Source organism: Grammomys surdaster, unplaced genomic scaffold (genome assembly GCF_004785775.1).
Source record: "Grammomys surdaster isolate TR1022 unplaced genomic scaffold, NIH_TR_1.0 191, whole genome shotgun sequence".
Classification (NCBI taxonomy): Eukaryota; Metazoa; Chordata; class Mammalia; order Rodentia; family Muridae; genus Grammomys; species Grammomys surdaster.
This window is the reverse complement of record NW_021604636.1, coordinates 718,911-734,294: the sequence shown is the minus strand read 5'-3', so window position 1 is coordinate 734,294 and position 15,384 is coordinate 718,911.

Genomic DNA, 15,384 nt, shown 5'->3' with positions numbered 1-15,384 from the left:
TTGTCCAAGAAACAAGCTGGAGTAGCCATTTTAACATCAAATAAAATCGACTTTCAACAAAAAGTATCAAAAAAGATAAGGAAGTACCCTTCACACACATCAAAGGAAAAATCTACCAAGGTGAATTCTCAATTCTGAACATCTATGCTCCAAATGCAAGGGCACCTACATACATAAAAGAAACTTTACTAAAGCTCAAAACACACATTACACCTCACAAAATAATAGTGGGGGATTTCAACACCCCACTCTCAGCAATGGACAGATCATGGAAACAGAAACTAAACCGAGACACTTTGAAATTAACAGAAGTTATGAACCAAATGGACTTAACAGATATCTGTAGAATATTTCATCCTAAAACAAAAGAATATACCCTTTTCTCAGCACCTAATGGTACCTTCTCCAAAATAGACCATATAATTGGTCACAAAACAGGCCTCTACAGATACAAAATGATTGAAATAATCCCTTGCATCTTATCAGATCACCATGGACTAAGGCTGGTGTTTAATCATGACAAAACCAATGGAAAACCCACACGCACATGGAAACTGAACAAATCTCTGTACTCAATGATGACTTAGTCAAGGATGAAATAAAGAAAGAAATTAAAGACTTTTTAGAATTTAATGAAAATGAGGACACATCATACCAAAACTTGTGGAACTCTATGAAAGCAGTGCTAAGAGGAAACCTTATAGCTCTAAGTACATACAAAAAGAAACTGGAGAGAGCACACACTAACTAACAGACAGCACAACTAAAAGCTCAAGAACATAAAGAAGCAAATACGCTCACGAGGAGTAGAAGGCAAGAAATAATCAAACTCAGGGCTGAAATCAACCAAATAGAAACAGAAAGAACAATACAAAAATATCAACCAAACCAGGAGCTGGATCTTTGAGAAAATCAACAAGATAGATAAACCCTTAGCCAGATTAACCATAGGGCACAGAGACAGTATTCAAATTAATAAAATCAGAACTGAAAAGGGAGACATAACAACAAAAACTGAAGAAATTTAAAAAATCATCAGATCCTACTACAAAGGCGTATACTCAACAAAACTGGAAAACCTGGATGAAATGGACAACTTCCTAGACATATATCAGGTACCAAAGTTAAATCAGGAGGAGATAAACCATCTAAACAGTCTGACAACCCCTAAGGAAATAGCAGTAGTCATTAAAAGTCTCCCCACCTATAAAAGCTCAGGACCAGATGGTTTTAGTGCAGAATTCTATCAGACCTTCAAGAAAAACCTAATACCAATTCCCTTCAAACTATTCCACAAAATAGAAACAGAAGGAACACTACCCAATTAGTTCTATGAAACTACAATTACACTCATACCCAAACCTCACAAAGACCCAACAAAGAAAGTGAACTTCAGACCAATCTCCCTTATGAACATTGATGCAAAAATAATCAATTAAATTCTAGCAAACCAAATTCAAGAACACATCAAAAATATTATCCATCATGATCAAATAGGTTTTATCCCAGGAATGCAGGGATGGTTCAATATTCGGAAATCCATCAATGTAATCCACTATATAAACAAACTCAAAGAAAAAAACCACAAGATCACCTCACTAGATGCTGAGAAAGCATTTCGCAAAATCCAACATCCCTTCATGATAAAAGTCTTGGAATGATCTGGAATTCAAGGCCAATACCTAAACATAGTAAAAGCAATTTACAGCAAACCAGTAGCCAACATCAAGCTAAATGGAGAGAAACTTGAAGCAATCCCACTTCAGGATCAGGGACTAGATAAGGCTGCCCACTCTCCCCCTACCTGTTCAATATAGTACTGGAAGTCCTAGCCAGAACATTTAGACAACAAAAAGGAATCAAAGGGATATAAATAGGAAAGAAAGAAGTCAAAATATCACTATTTGTATATGATATGATAGTATACTTAAGTGACCCCCAACCTTCCACCAGAGAACTCCTAAACCTGATAAACAACTTCAGCAAAGTGGCTGGTTATAAAATCAACTCAAACAAATCAGTAGCCTTTCCTCTACATGAAAGATAAACAGGCTGAGAAAGAAATTAGGGAAATGACACCCTTCACAATTGTCACAAATAATGTAAAATACCTTGGTGTGAATCTAACCAAGCAAGTGAAAGACCTGTATGACAAGAACTTCAAGTCCCTGAAGAAAGAAATCGAAGAAGATCTCAGAAGATGAAAAGATATACCCTGCTCATGGATTGGCAGGATTAATATAATAAAAATGGCCATCTTGCCAAAAGCAATCTACAGATTCAATGCAATTCCCATTAAAATCCCAACTCAATTCTTCACAGAGTTAGAAAAGGAAATTCTCAAATTCATTTGGAATAACAAAAAACCCAGGTTAGTGAAAACTCTTCTCGACAATAAAAGAATTTCTGGAGGATTCACCATCTGTGACCTCAAGCTATACTACAGAGCAATAGTGATAAAAACTATTTGTATTGGTACAGAGACAGGCAGGAAGATCAATGGAATAGAATTGAAGAACCAGAAATGAACCCACACATCTATGGTCATTTGATCTTTGACAAAGGAGCTAAAACTGTCCAGTGGAAAAAGGACAGCATTTTCAACAAATGGTGCTGGTTCAACTGGAGGACAACATGTAGAAGAATGTAAATTGATCCATTCTTATCTCCTTGTACAAAACTCAAGTCTAAATGGATAAAGGACCTCTACATAAAACCAGATACACTGAAACTAATAGAAGAGAAGGTGGGGAAGAACCTCGAATACGTGGGCACAGGGAAAAAGTTCCTGAACAGAACACCAATGGCATATGCATTAAGATCAAGAATTGACAAATGGGACTTTATAAAACTGCAAAGTTTCTGTAAGGCAAAGGACACTTTCAATAGAACAAAATGACAACCAACAAATTGGGAAAAGATTTTTACCAATCCTACATCTGATAGTGGGCTAATACCCAATATATACAAAGAACTCAAGAAATTAGACTCCAGACAAAAAAAAAAAAACCCTATTAAAAAATGGGGTATAGAGCTTAACAAAGAATTTTCAACTGAGGAAACTCGAATGGCTGAGAAGCACCTAAATAAATGTTCAGTATCCTTAGTCATCAGGTAAATGCAAGTCAAAACAACCCTGAGATTCCATCTCACACCAGTCAGAATGGCTAAGATTAAAAACTCAGGTGATAGTAGATGCTGGAGAAGTTGTGGAGAAAGAGAAACATTCCTCCATTGTTGGTAGGACTGCAAGATGGTGCAACCACTTTGGAAATCAGTCTGAAAGCTCCTGAGAAAACTGGACATAGCATTACATCAGTATCCAGCTATACTACTCCTAGACATATACCCAGAAGATGCTCTAACATATAACAAGGACATATGCTCAACTATGTTGATAGCAGCCTTATTTATAATAGCCAGAAGCTGGAAAGAGCCCAGATATCCTTCAACAGAGGAATGGATACAAAAAATGTGGTATATTTACATAATGGTGTATTACTCAGCTAGTAAAAAGAATGAATTCGAGAAATTCCTAGGTAAATGGATGGAACTAGAAAATATCATCCTGAGTGAGGTAAGCCAATCACAAAAGAACACACATGGTATTCACTCACTGATTATTGGATATTAGCCCAGAATCTTGAAATATCCAAGATTCAACTCACAGGCCACATGAAGCTCATGAAGACGGAAGACCACATGGGTGTGCTTCCGAAGGAGCAACAAAATACTCAAGGGAGCAAATATGGAGACAAAGTGAGGGACAGAAACTGAAGGAAGGGCCGTCTGAAGACCATTCCACCTGAGTATCCATCCCATGTGCAGTCACCAAAGGTAGATGCTGATGTGGAAGTCAGGAAGTGCATGCTGATAAGAGCCTGATATAGATGTCTACTCAGAGGTCTGCAAGAGTCTGACATATTCAGAGGCAGATGCTCACAGCTAGCCATTGAACTGATCATGAGGTTCCCAATGGAGGAGTTAGAGTGAAGACTGTTGGAGCTGAAAGGGTTTGTGGCCACATGAGGAGAGCAACAATACCAACCAATCAGAGCTCCCAGGGTCTAAACCACCAGCCTGGGAGCACTTAGGGGGGGATCCATGGCTCTATCTGTATATGTAAGGGTGGAGGGCCCAGCTGGGCATAGGTGGGAGAAGAGATCCTTGGTCTCATAAAGGCTGGATGCCCCAGGGGGTGGAAATTTGAGGGTGTGGAGGTGGGAGTGGGGGCTAGGTAGGGATACATCCGCAGAGAAGCAGGAGGAGGGCTGAGGGGATAAAGGGTTCCTGGGTGGGTGAGGTATGGTGTAAGGGGATAACATATGAAATGTAAATAAAACATCCAATAAAAAAAAGAAAGAAAGACAGAGAGAGACAGGGAGAGAGAGACAGAGAAACAGAAAAAGATTCATAGAGAGGGACAGAGACAAGAATATGGTGGCAATAAAAGCAAACATGATAAAATGTTGCCTGGTGATATAAGGTTTCCAAAAGGACAACGAAAAAAACATGCATATAGGGCAGAATGTCACCATGAAATACTACTAAAGGGTACAGTAAAAGCTCACTCAAAGAGTACTGGCCTCTAATCATATTTCTTGGGCAGTGGAATGAGAAATTCATTCAACCCTAGTTATTCAGTAAGCTTGAGATCAGCCAGAAAATAAAAAATCTAAAGCTAGAGATCTTGTCATGAACCCTGAATGAGCTTCATATACATGTTCCACACTGTGTAATGGCATGTTCCTTTCTAATAACCAGATAATGACCAAGTTCATAGATAAAATAAAACATGTCATAACAATTTTCAACCTATTTCCTGTTTTTTTCAGTAAATATTGTATTTTGTTCCTAGGATCTCACACAAATGTTGAACAATGGGACTCACAGCACCTATTTTGCTGAATTTGCATTTGGTTTTGTGATAAATTTTAATCCTCTGTAGATATGAAGAAAGTTTCCCAGGATTTGACTCAGTAATCTAAGACCTTCTCTAACACAGTTTTGGAGAACAGTAAGAGACCAGTTGAGGATTCTCTAATCCTGGGGTTGAGAGTGGCTGGACTCCTGGGAAGCAAACAGGTTCCTTAGTAGTGATTTAAACCTGTTCATTCCTCCACGAAAGACATCTCATGGAGAGAGCAACAATACCAACCAACCAGAGCTCCCCAGGTCTAATCTACCAGCATGGGAGCACACAGGGAGGGACCCATGGCTCCAGCTGTTTTTGTAGGGTAGAATAACCTTGTTGGACATTGTTGGGAGAGGAGGTCCTTGGTCCCAGGAAGGCTGGATACTCCAGTGTGGGGGAGTTCAAGGGCAGGGAGTTAGGAATGGGTGAGTGGGTGAGAGCACACACTCATAGAAGCAGGAGGAGGGGGTATGGGATATAGGGTTTTTGGGGGGTGATGGGGAAAAGGGATAACATCTGAAATGTAAATAAATAAAATAGCCAATAAAAAAATTTAAAAACAAAACAAACAAACAAACAAACACAATGACTTCATGAAATTTTTAGGCAAATGGATGGAACTAGAAAATATCATCCTGAGTGAGGTAACCTGGACACAAAAGAACACATATTGTATGTACTCACTGATAAGTGGATATTAGTCCAAAAGCTCACAATGTGCATAACAGAATCCACAGACCAGATAGAACTAACGAGGAAGGAAGAGCAGAGTGTAGATGCTTCAGTCCTTCATTAAGGAGGGAACAGGATGATTATGGAAGGTGGAGGGAGGGGGAACCTGTGAGGGAGAGAGGATAGAGAGGAAAAAAAGAGGCAGTATCAGGTACTGGAGGAGAGGGAAGGGGCAGAGGGCCAGGAAATGAAATATAAATATGTAGCAGTAGGGGATGAAGATATGGGGATAGCCATTGGAGGGTCCCAGACTCAAGAGAAACAAGAGGCTTCTAGGATCCATCAGGGATGACTTTAGCTGAAATGCACAGAGAAGGGGTATAGAACCTGTAGAGACCAACTCCAGTAGATAAGCACAGCCCCCGGTTGAGGGATGGTGACACCCACCTATCTCAAAGTTTTTAACCCAGAAATGTTCCTTTCCAAAGGAAGAACAAGGACAAAAAACATGGAGCAGGGACTGAAGGAAGGGTCATCTGGGGACTGCCCAACTGGAGATCCATCCTGTCTGAAGACACCAAACTGGACACTATTGCTATTGCCAAGAGGCACTTGCGGACAGGAACCTGGTGTGGCTGTCCCCTTGGGAGGTTTGGCCAGCAACTGAACAATGCAAATATGGATGCTTGGAGCCAACCATAGGACTGAACTCAGGGAGCCCAATGGGAGACCTGACAGAAGGATTGGTGGAGCAGAGGGGGATTACAACCCCATAGGAAGAACATCTGCTGGCCAATCACCCAGTGCTCTCTGAGACTAGACCACCAACCAAGGAGTGTACATTCAGGGATCCATGGGCTCCAGTTACATATGGATAAGAGGATGGCCTTTTCTTTCATCAATGTGAGGGAATGTCCTTAGTCCTGTGAAATTTTGATGCCCCAGTGTCGCTGTCCACTCTGACCCACGGAAAGAAACAGCGGCACACGGAGTTCTTCTTCCCAACGCAGTTTATTCAGGAACCCTTACATTCTTCAAAAAGCCCCCGAGCCTCTCCTCCACCGCCCTTAAATCCCTCTGCCTTCTCCAATCAGAGCCTGCCACGTCGGTGCATGTGATAGGACAGTGGATATGGCAAGATCTGACGTTGCCCTACGTAGCAGATGGCCTGATTATGCATAGCAGTGAGCCTGCGCAATATTGCCTATGGCCGTGGCTTCTTCAGGGGCGTATGAGGAAGTCAGGTGTTAGCTTCAGGTACCATTTTGGAATGGCCGCCACACTCACTTCCTACATCCCAGCATAGAGGGATGCTGTAGTGGTGGGTCCAGAGAGGGTGGGTGGATGGGGAGCACCCTCATAGAGCCAAAAGGGAGGAAGGAGAGGGCAGATGTGAGATGGCAGGTTTGTGGAGGAGTAACCAGAAAGTGGGATATCAATTGAGATATCAAATGTAAACAAATGGAATGATGAATTTAAAAAATGATATATATTTGTAAACAAATTAAAACAAACATATTTACTTGTTAAAGTCATCGACATTAATCAGTATTAAAGTACCTTTATAATATGCAATGAGAAAACAAGTTACAGAGAAAATACTTTACTCATTACAATATACCTATAAGGACCATGTTGATGTGAATGGCTTGTGCTGCCACTTGAGGCCATATTGATGAACTTGGTCACTGCCATGACTGAGGGCCATGTTGGGATCTGTAGTCCTGTTTCAGTCAGGAACCTTGTCAATATCTTTGGCTCATGGTACAATTAAAAGCCATGTAAATGTCCGTGTTCTGTGTTGCCACCTGAATCTATGTTGATGTTCACGGGCCAGACTGCTGCTGGTACAGTGTTCACGTTGATGTCCATGACCTGTACTGTCACCAAAGTCCATGGCCTGTGATGATGTCCATAGTCTAAACTGCCACCTGAAACCAAGCTGAGGTCTGTGGCACATGCCTATGCATGAGGCTATATGAATGGCCATGGTCTGTGCTGTTGCCAGAAATTATTCAGAAATCCATGATTTGTTAAGCCACTGTCTCTAATGGGCAAGAAAGCTACTTTTGCACGGTAGCAATGACTACAGACTCACAGTTGAGAAAGAGAATCATAGAAGACTTCCATGGCAACCCCAACCTCTATACACTACCCCTAAAGAAGGAACAGCCCACACAGGAAACCATAGAAGAAAACTCTTAAAAATTGTGACAACAAAACCAAAACCAAAACTTAATAATATTTTAAGTACATACTTTTATTAGACTATTTTTTTCTTTCTTTTTTTATTTTTTTATTTAATTTTTTTGAACATGAAATGCTTTTTTATAGCATGTTTTACAAGGGGAGGGGGTAAGAGGGGCCAGGTGGTGAAAAAGTACAGAATCTTCTTGGCCTCTGCCTTGAAACATGTCATGGTCTCTACAGTACACTGCCTTGAATTATGATCTACCTGCTATTCTTCAGAAGATATGGTACACTGCTTGAGTTATGGTCTCCCTGCTATTCTTCAGAAGATATGGTACACTGCTTTGAGTCTATCTGCAGTTGCCTAGCAGGATCTTGCAGTTGCCAAGCTTCAGGGGACATTGTGCAGGTGGGGAAAGATAGGGGGTGAGGGTAAGGGCGAGGGTCCTGGCTTCTGGCATCTCCCCCTTCTCTGTTTAGTTAGAGAAGGTGTCTTATGATCAATCCCAACTATGTGAATTTTGAATTTGGATGTCTAATTATGGGGGGTCTTAGACAAGTTCACAACCCCAAAACACTGATGTGAGACGAGTCACATCGATGGTCGAAGGCTTTGGGCTGTCGACGATGGGCAATGTCAAGGGACCTCGAGGTGGGTGAAAGGAGGGTGAGAGCCCTGTCTTAGGCCATGTAGGCTGCACCCACTCCCAGCACCACGCACTCCTTTTCGGCTGCATTGGGTGGGCCCCTGGGAAGTGGACCTACAATAATCCCGTCATTGGGCTAACTCACAGCCATCCTAGTCCCTTGTAAATGTTCAAGTTACCAACCATTTGTCAGTTTGGGGTGTAATATTGTCATAAAGGAAGGCTCCCCAATGTTAGCGGCCATATCAAGGGCGGCCTTGGTTTAGGAAAAAGCCAATTTTTGTTGGGGTGGTCAAGAGGCCAAGCTCTCTAGCGAGATAAATGAGGGCAAAGCCAGGCATACCAGGAACCCTTCTGGAGGGCGTGGAAATCTAGGGGTCGACCGTAGGGGGAGGCAGGGGAGCTGGCAGCTGTGTCAGTCTCCTGCGGAGTCACTTCTGGATCCTCTTCAATTTTCAGCTGATGGTAATGAACGTCAACCGTCTTCTTGATGGCAGAATCAACCTGGTTCTGAGGACGACAGATCGTGGGCTACGATCTCTATCTCACTCAATCTTGATGTCGTGCGCCTGTCCTCTTAATGAGGGTCCATCTGGAGGGGTCAGTGCCTCGAGCCCCACGTCTAGGCATCATTTGACCCGACCGGCGGGTCCTAGTTATTCATGGGGGTGAGGAGGACCTCAACCTGCTATTCTTCAGAAGATATGGTACACTGCTTTGAGTCTATCTGCAGTTGCCTAGCAGGATCTTTCAGTTGCCAAGCTTCAGGGGACATTGTGCAGGTGGGGAAAGGTAGGGGATGAGGGTAAGGGCGAGGGTCCTGGCTTCTGGCACATCTGGATTAGAACTTCTAACAGCAGGCATCACGGGTGATTCATTTTTACCTGGAAAGAAAAAAGAAGGGGATTCTCAGGGAGATTTCTCTTCCCTGGATTTAAATTGTTATTCATCGTATTTATGGTTGGGCCTGGGTTTGTGGGGGTATCTATTTTTTTCATTAATCTTTTTGGTAGCTGGTTAGCTGTGCCTTCTGTGGTATTGGACAGGCATATCAGTCCTCGGCTCCATAAGGGAACTGGGTCTGGGCCATTCCCTTTATGGTTAAGTGTGGAAAGCGGCGGCTTGTGCTGACAGCATTTGCCATTACAAGATGGTGCTGGCATCCGGTGCTCCTCCAACTAAACAAGTAAACCGTGCATGTGCTATGGTAAAAAAGCGCCAAGTCACAGCCCATCCCGGGGCATTTTGGCGGGTAATGAGTAAGCAGCCAATCAGAAGTGAACACGCCGCTCCAAGGGTGTATATACAGTGCCTTTTCCAGGCCCGGGGTCTTTCCTCCTTTTCATTGGAATAAACATTTGCTGCGGAAGGATCCTGGTGCCCACATGCGTTCTTGCTACCGAGACGATTGCGCGCGTGACACAGGTAAGAGGGTCCTTCCCCATATCTGTGGCAAAGTTTTGTTGGTCTTGGTGGTGCCAGAGGTCACCAGCATGGTCAGCAAGAGATTTGCCATGAGCTTTCAGCGTTAGACAGATAAAAGTGAACAAGGCATGATGGCCCAAAAGCTCACAATTTCTAAGAAACTACATATAGACCACATAAAACTCACATAGAAGAAGGAAGACCAAAGTATGAATGCGTTGGTCCTTTCTAGAAGGATTATCAAAAGTTTCAACCAGAGCTCCCAAAGTCTAAACCGCCAGCCAGAGAGCACAAAGGGAAGGACTCATGCACCTGTATAGGGAATTGAGGGTGACCTTGTTAGACTTCAGTGAAAGTGGAGGGCCATGGTCCCCGAAAGTTTGGATCCCCTACTGTGTGGGAATTCGAGAGCAGGGAGATGGGACTGGGAGGATGTTTGGAGCACACCGTCACAAAAATTAGGAGGAGGGGGTATGGGATAAGGGGTTTTGGGGAAGAATGAGAAAGGAGATAACATTGAAAGGTAAATACATATAATATCCAATAAAAAATCCACACAGATAAAGGGTCTAAAAAAAAAAGAGAGAGATAGATGGAGAGAGCTTACTTATTTTAAATTAATTTCAAAAGTTTCTAGGAGTTGCTAATTGGCTAAGATCCTATTTTAAGCTCTCCACAAAAGAATTTAAATCTCTGTTCAATATTCTCAAGAGAGAGGTAAACCCTAATTTCCTCAACAGTTAATTGACAAAAGAGAGGTAATCTCACAAAAAGTAGAAAAAGGTATTTCTAATCGATATATTATATAGTCTGATTAATTGTCAGTGGTGCTATAAAAGTCCTTTGACAAAAGATTATTAATATAGATTTATATATCCTTAAATAAGATCTTCATGACTCTCTGAGTGTGGAAGGAGTGACTGTTGGCACTTCTGCCCTGATTTTACAAGAACTTTGAAAATTTGTCTTTAAAAACAAAAGAGGGGGAATGGTACCCCCTCAGAAGGAGTCCCCCTGAAATACTCTCTATTAGACTATTTTTATTATTACAGCAAAATGTTCAAAGTTGGCTAGCTTCATTAAAAAATTGTGATACTAAAATGGACAGCTTCAGGCAGGGGTGTGGATGGGGAAAGACCCAGTTTCCTTTAAGGGGCTGTCCCCTGAGAGTTTGATCATGCGCCCTTGTGCTCCCATGAATGTATTGTTTTGATATCTTGAGTTTAGAAAGATGGTTGGATTCAGTTGGGTTTTGTGTGGATGTTTCATTTATTTTCTTTGAAGATGGTGAATAGGCAGAAAGTTGTGATTGGAGAATAAACAGTGCATGTTTAAATCATGGTTAGAAAAATCATACCGTACATAGTTAATTATAACCAGTCCTGTAACATGCATATGGAGTGAACATCCTGAAATTTTCTAAAGTTTATTTTTCTTCTGCCTTTATTCAAGAAGCAAGTGGGAATTGGGGCACATCCACTGAGTATTATTTTGGTACATAGTGCTGAGATGCAGAGAGTACCACTGACAGGGTTGTGGAGCCCAGTTCTGTTCTCTCAGCTGCACATACACAGGGAGGAAGGAATCATAAAATTAGAAACTCATTGCTTCATTTCTTCATATTGTTCTCAAGTACTCAAGAGGGGAAATATACACTTAGTTGATGTCTTTTGGGGCCCCGCTCTTTCTGAAGACAAAGGGGGAGAGAATGAATCTAGGGCAGAGGGAAGATGGGGGGGGAGGAGCTGGGAAGAGTGGAGATAGGGTAAGCTCTAGTTGGGATGTATTGTAAGAGAGAACAATCCATTTTCAATAAAAAGAAATTATAATATTAAAATTTTTTAGTTGGCTGGATTTTAAAATTTTAGATGTGTTTCTCCTCCTTTTTCTTCTTTATTTCCTGGAAATTATCTGCTGTGAGTTACAGCTAAACTCATCTTTTACCACATTTCCCCTTCTCTTGAAGTTCTTTATTGCATTAAGATTTTTTTTATTTACACAGAACTATTTTTACGCTCATTCAAGTACACACAAAGTAAGAAAACAAAAATTGCAGCTGCATTGAATTTGCTTTGTTTACACACTATACTTCCCGCACGCATCTGTGTTGAACAGTGGAGCACTGTCGTGAGATTTAATCATTCCTCTTTGTGAAACAATGTATTCTTCTATCTATTTCCATTAAAATTTATAAATGTGAAAGTCAGATCTTTGTTATAAATATTTATACATTTTAAATAAGTTTCAATAGTTTTTATTTTAACTAGTGACTTTTTTTTTACACATTTTGTACTAGATTTGTAAAATTAGAATGTTTTCAGAGATGAAAACTGGTAAAGAACATTCATCACTTTTAGAATATTTGTGACTTTGATCAATGGTACAATCCACTTGCTCATGTAACTATTTCATCAATTTATGAAAGCTTTCTATTATTAAAGTTAAGGCAACTTACTGACCCACGTAGTGTGTCATAGTGTTCCCTTTTCAAGGTCCTCTAAAATAGTCACTTTGGTGAGAATATTCAAATGGATTGGAGTTGGCAGTTTTAAGTTATGCTTTCTAATCATATATTACTTGAGTATGTTCTTCTAGCTAACAATAGAACCTACTTGATTGGCAGTCTTCCATTAAACATGTTTATCTAAAAACAATATGTATAACGTCAATTTCCATGAAGAGTACTATGGTAAAGGTTCCAGTGAGTTTAATCAAGACAAGGAATTAGAACAATTAATAAAAAAATATGAGCTCTATTAATATAACCAATTAGATAAATGTCTCAAAGCCAAGTGAAATGTAGCTAAATATATATGTATGTACATGTATATGACATATATGTCATAATGCATGTATTTGACAATTATACATACATAATACATATATATACATATATATATTTGACAATAATGTTTAGTGCAATATATACACATATATTGCATAATATATGTATACGTACACATGTGTATATATATGACAATTACATTTAGTGCAAAATACAAAAGAAATTGAAGATATTCTAGTTTCCACAAGAAATCTCTAACTAAATATGAACACAAAATGAACCAATACACTGGACATATTAAATAACTATTCAAGTATTGCAGATGCTATGTAAAGTCAGGAAATTTTTCAGTTAATCTTTTATTTGTAAAAATCTCCTTACCTACAATAATTTCAGGTAGCTGAGGTATTGACATGGCAGTGATGTGTGGTGTAACCATTTTAGTGAAAACATATGTAAAGGACCTTGGATCTTCTAAACAGCATACATTCTGTAAAAAAAAAAAAAATTCTATCATTTTTTATATTTGCTGATTTGCAATGTACCTAGCTCTATAAATGCCTCTGCTTTTAGTCCCCAATTGCAAAACATATTCAAAATAAACTGATAATATTTTATACTGTGATGCACAAAGGCAAACTTATTAAAAGATATTAAATGGGAATGTGGGAACTTTTAGAACAAATTTTTTCAGAGTTTAGAAAGTTTGTAAAATGTGTGTGTTTGGCAGGAAGAAAGGAAATGGAGAAATGTTATGATTACTACCTCAAAAATAAAGCAAGAATGTTTGGGAAATAAGGAGAATTATACAGTTGTTTTTGCTTTGAAATCTCACACCCTTAGATATTAAACGTTTAAGTTGATCAGTTTATTTGTTATATTTCAACAAATTTATTAGCTCACAGGAGTAATGAAAACATCTCAAACCTTGTGTTCCACAGGCATAGTGTTGCATGCCTATACATTTTGTACTTTGGAGACAGAAGCTGGAGAATTAACATTACTTATATTTGTGCTTGTGTTTGTAAGTATGTTTCTGGCCACTCAGCACTACATTATGAGACTTTGTGTCCAATACAAAATAACAATATTAACGATAGAGTGTCTTGTCCTTAAAATAGTATCTCAACAAGATCACCATTGACCTTTCTTGCTCATCTTAGAAAGGAATATTTGTTGCAGCAACTTGTCTTGCTGGGAAAAGAAATTCAGGAAAGAGAAACTGAAGGAGGGAAACATGCTGTCTGCCTAAGTCTCCTCATCCCATTCCTATAAAAAGCTACAGCCATATTTTCTTCCCCTTTGGTAGACTCTTCAATTTCCCTTAAGATAGAGCCTGCCCCTCATTGTGTGCCCAACACAGTTCTCTCTGTTTTAGCTCAGGTTCCAGTCTCGTTCTCCCTCCTGTTGCTTTAAGTTGGCTCAGAAATCTAATAATATTAATTATATTAATAATAATTAATGACAATATTCATTTCTCACAAAACATGATATAGGAAAGCACCCTGTTTATTTTCCACTTATGTATATATAGCTTATCTCATAAATTGTATCATGTCTATAGAAACACTTTTAAACCAAGAACAACGGGAGGAAGATGGGGAAAGAAAGGCAGAGGGAGATAGGGAAAGGGAGGTAAGAAGGAGGAATAGGAGGAGAGGAGGGAGGGGAAGCTGCAATCAGTATGTACAGTAAATAAAGAAGTTAACTATTGAATTGAATGGAAGAAACAAACAAAACTCCGTACTCCACAAGAGTTACAGGAATTCAGAAATAGAACCATTAACTTTGATTATTTTAAGCCTCGACATGTGACAGCATATACATAATATACAATTGATGCATGCATATGATAAGAGATTTGAGTATGAGAACTAATTTCAACTTTGACGCTGTGTTTTGAGATAAATGTAGTAATTATCTCTAATTTGGAAATAGGCTAGCTGAAACACTGATATTTTTAATGACTTGAAATATTTAATAGAGTTGATTGAACCAGGCTTCCAGCTAAGGGTTCTATCTCCAGCATTCATGTCTTATACCTATAATTATGTGGTATTTCATTATGAAATGTGATATTAGTCATAGTGCTTTGGTAAGCCCACTGCATCAATTAAGAAACCTTTAGATTTTAAAGGATGCTGTAATCATATTTAATCTAGAGAGATATTTGTGTCTGTCACCATCTCTCTATATTTACTGAACTGATCATAAGTTCTTGCCTCTATTTTATTAATGTGGTGAATCATAGAATTGATTTCCACCTATTGAACTAATTTTGCATCCTCAGGATAATTCCCACTTGATCATGAAATATTTTTAATGTTATGTAGTTTTCTACTTATAAAGTATTCTCTTGCAAGTTTTGTATGAGCACTGGTGAGCACCCTAAGTTTGAAGTATGAAATGCCTTGATCAGATTTGGATCTGAAGGTTATTGTGGTAATGTACCAAGTGGGAGGCAGCTATCTACATTTTAAGGGTTTTTGGTTAGGATGACATCACTTAATCCTTGTATATCTGATTCATGTAACACTCAAAACATTTGAATTGCTGTTTTATCAAAATTTTAATCATGAGTTTAATTTCAACATAAAAGTATTAGCATGTAGGTTATATAATTAAATTACTTAGAAAGGTTTTCTAGCATATAAACTCTGTGTATTAGTTAAAGAATAGCATATTCATTGTCTAATTTGAATAAATTCGATAAAGCAGGCAGATACAGAATACAGATCATGTATACATGC